Source organism: Durio zibethinus, chromosome 11 (assembly GCF_047325235.1).
Source record: "Durio zibethinus cultivar Kanyao isolate XHJ-2024 chromosome 11, ASM4732523v1, whole genome shotgun sequence".
In the NCBI taxonomy this organism is placed as follows: domain Eukaryota; kingdom Viridiplantae; phylum Streptophyta; class Magnoliopsida; order Malvales; family Malvaceae; genus Durio; species Durio zibethinus.
In genome coordinates this window covers 25421281-25425705 of record NC_143172.1, presented here as the reverse complement: position 1 = coordinate 25425705, position 4425 = coordinate 25421281, and positions in this window count along the sequence as shown.

The following is a 4425-nucleotide window of genomic DNA, read 5'->3' as shown; positions in this document are numbered from 1 at the left end:
AATTTTTAGAATTATTAAAGGTGCCTTTTATTATAAAACGCCTTCAATATACCACTTGGTTAAAGAAAGCATTTATTTGAAAAGTGCCTTTAATATACCTTTAAACTTAGTAATCCATTACTGAAGGCATATGTTAATAACAGACGCCTTCAATATTTTTTCTCTAAAAATTTTAAAAATTATTAAAGGCATATTCTACTGTAAAATGCCTTTAATATACCGTCACACAAATTTTAACACAATTATTGAAGGCGTATATTCAAGAAAAATACCTTCAATAATTTTCTTAAAAAAATTTTTAGGATTATTAAAGGTGTCTTTTATTATAAAATGCCTTCAATATACCACGGTGGTTATAGAAGGCATTTATTTGAAAAAGCACCTTTAATATATCTTTAAACTTAGTAATCCATTACTGAAGGCGTATGTTAATAACAGACGCCTTCAATATATTTTTACTAAAAATTTTGAGAATTATTAAAGACGTATTCTACTGTAAAATACCTTTAATAGACCATCACATAAATTTTAACACGGTTATTGAAAGTGTATATTCAAGCAAAATGCCTTTAATAATTCCTATTAGATATTGTAGATAATTAGTGCAGGCGTTTGCAGATAACAACACCTTTAATAATTTTCATAAAAAATTTTTAAGATTATTAAAGACATCTTTTATTATAAAATACATTCAATATATCACGATGGTTATAGAAGATGTTTATTCGAAAAAACACTTTCAATATACCTTTAAACTTAGTTAATCCATTACTGAAGGCATTTGTTAACAACAGACGCCTTCAATATTTTCTTTCAAAAAATTTTAAGAATTATTAAAGGCGTCTTTTACTGTAAAATACCTTTAATATACCGTCTCACAAATTTTAACATGGTTATTGAAGGCGTATATTTAAGAAAAATATCTTTAATAATTCCTATTAGATTTTGTAGATAATTAATGAAGGTATTTTTCTACTCAAAATGTCTTTTAGAATTTTTATGAATTATAAAAGGTTTTTTTAAGGATAAATGCCTTTAATAAGTTAGTTGAAAATTTTTTTTTTCTAAATTAAAGGCGTCTTTTTTGTAAAAAATACCTTCAATAATCTCCAATAAAATTTTCACGGGATTATTAAAGGCATTATTATATGGAAATGCCTTTAATAATTAATTTTATATTCATTTCCCTACCTTAAACATCGAAATTCGTAGACTGCTGGTGCATAAAATGATTAAAAGCTACGTTATTTAACCAAACCTTTAAACACATTTCTATCAAACCATTGGTTTTTTTATCCCTATCATCGCCACCAACCTTCAACAAATCAACGTTGCGCACCTCTATTTTTACCAGTAAGTCTTTTTTTTTTAGTTTACTGTATTATTTACAATATTCGATAGAGATTTTTTATTTTTTTGGTTCGTTAATATTGACATATGCATTTATATATTTTCATTAACATCACCGTAAGCATAGTCATCCAAGATTCTATTCATATTGTAAGTATGTTGTTTCTATGTAGTACGCATTAACTATTGTGGTTTGCTGATCCTTGTTATCTGATATTGTAATGCTGAATGGTATTGTATGATATTGGGAGTCTGAATCATATATATATGCTAAATAGTTTGCTCAATCTTGTTGTCTGATATTATTTTTCTAAATGGGTTTGTATGAAATTAGGAGGCTGAATCGTATACTGAATAGTATTTTTGAATGGTTTGCTGAAGGGTGTGTCTGATCACATTGCTGAATGGTGTGCTAAATGATGTTTCTGTACGTAGTATGGTAATGGTTATATTAAATTATGTATAGTGTTCAATTTAAATGGTCATATTGTGTAATTCGTATAATTATGATCAAGATTACAGAAATTATGAACTTCAAACAACATCATTATCCTTCTAATGAACATGCATACGACAAACGTGTAGGCCAAAAAAAAAAGAGAGCCCAAATAAACAAATCAAAGTGATTGATACAAAAATTCATGTTGACTTCAATCAAAGTGGACAGCTTGTGTCTGAAGGAGCTGTCAAGATGGCTACTCATATTAGAGCCATCGTCCATCTTAAGATTTCAATTATGTACACCAATTGGCAACAAGTTTCTGATGATCTAAATAATGATATATGACAGTCGATTGTGGTATGTTTATTCAACTATTTTCGTAAATTTTGTTAAATGATCATTTAATTAAAATTTAATGTGTTCATACTAATTATGTTAACTTATTTAGGAATGGTTCAACGTTCTAATTGACTGTAAAAAAATTGTATTGCAATATGCTAGGAAAGCATTCAAAGACTTTAAAAGTAGATTGACAACACAATATATTTTACTGCTGGCTGGTGTAGTAATGTATTGATTGTTCCACCTGTGGCATATGCAGATATCATAAATGTTGAAGATTGGACAAATTTTGTTCAATATCGACTTTCAAAAGATTTTTTAGTATGCAAACTATTTTTATTAAAAATTATTTATAAGTCTTTATGCAATATAGCCTTTAATCTTCATATGTGATTGACGTAATTTCTTGATTTTATAGAAAATCAAAGAACAACAATGGGACATTTGGGCCAAACAACAATATCACCATTAGACAATAAGAAAGGGATATGCAAATGTGAAAGGGATATGCAAATGTGAAATATGAGCTTGTATGTATTCGCATACTTGTTTTATACTCATTAATGAATATTTATGAACATTCATTTCATGCATTCTGATTTTTTTATTAAATAGGAATCAGCGAGCTCTGGCATAAAAGTTTTCAGATAAGATGTCTGGAAATAAAGACATCTACGCAAAGATGGATCCTTCACAGATGAAGCAACCGAGAAAATATCAAAAAAGATTATATGTATAACTAATTTTTTGATATAATGTATGATTGACTTTGTGGTTGTATGCATTAGTGTATACTAACTTATATAGATTTATTGGTACAGCCCAACTTATTATTGTCTTTCAGGATAATTATGCTACCAAAGTCAAATTTGGTGAATTGACAATCTAGTATAACGAAGATCCTTTGTCTGTAACATTAGGCGTTACAGAAAGACCTCTTCAGGTTCGTGGGGTTAGTAAATTTGTCTTGCCATCAACATTTTTTAGTAAACAACCAAAAATCCCATGAATAAAAAATGCACAATATGAAGCAATAATTTAGCAAGAACAACAAATTAATGACTAGGAGCAATGCCTCAATGACCAACAGCAAAGACTCGCTGCTTTGAAGTTCATATTTATAGTAATGCAACAGGTTATGCCAGTAGGTAGACCTGATAGCATCGTCCCTGTACGAAAAGCTTCTGTTGGAAGTAAGGAAACGATCTCATCCTCCACTACCACCCAAGAAGTATGATATTGTTTATAATTTGAATATTAATTTATTTATTATATTAATTGATTTGGTTTTAATACTTATATTTCATTAAATATTATAGCAGGATATTCAGACTCACAGTATGACCCTTGCTCAGGCTTCTATAGATGAATTATCTAAATATTCGTTGAAGCATTTATTTGGAGAAAACTTCATAATCATTGAGTTTAAGGAAATGTTATTTAATAAACCATCATTTTCTTTTATTGGTGTGGAAGAGGTTAAAGAATTTTGTGAACTGGATGAATTATTAGCTGTTGATATCGTTGCTTATATGAGGTTAGCTTATAAATACAAATATACACATTCAATATGTAGTAATCTATATTACGGTGTAATACTAACTAGCAGTGTTGATTGTTATCATGTAGCTTCTTATATAGAGAGAGCTCAATGGGAGACAGTTGATTAGCAGATTTAGATTCATTGACCCCAACTTCATTAGTGAGCAGAGTAGCATAGTCGTTTATCGTGCTAATCATGTGATCCTATGCATGAAAAGATCGGCTGATTATTATTTGCTATTGTATAATGCATAGTAAGCTATTTTCCAACCTTAATTACTACAACCTTACCCAAATCTGATCAGATATGTAATCTGAGTATATCATTGTTATTATTTTGCAGTCATCATTGGGTGCTTATTGTGATTGACATCAAATCCTTAACGTCATACTTACTTAATTCAGTTAATCCAACGACAATACCTAACCTCGATATTCAAACTTTTATAAAGAGGTATTACACTTTATTATATTATATATTTTATGTTTCTTCATAAGTAATTTTATTTATGTATTAAGTAATTTTTTTTTAATTTAGGGTAATATTTGTATTCGATAAGAAGATAAAGAAATCGAAATTTGTGTCATTATCGATAAATGTGAAATATATTCTTTTTATGTTGAGTTAGTGTAGATAAATATTTTTTAAACCCACTCAATTTAATTTTTAAGTACCTCATCAACTCGATAATACTGAATATGGATATTATATCTTTCGTTTTATGCAAGAGATAATATCACATGATTTT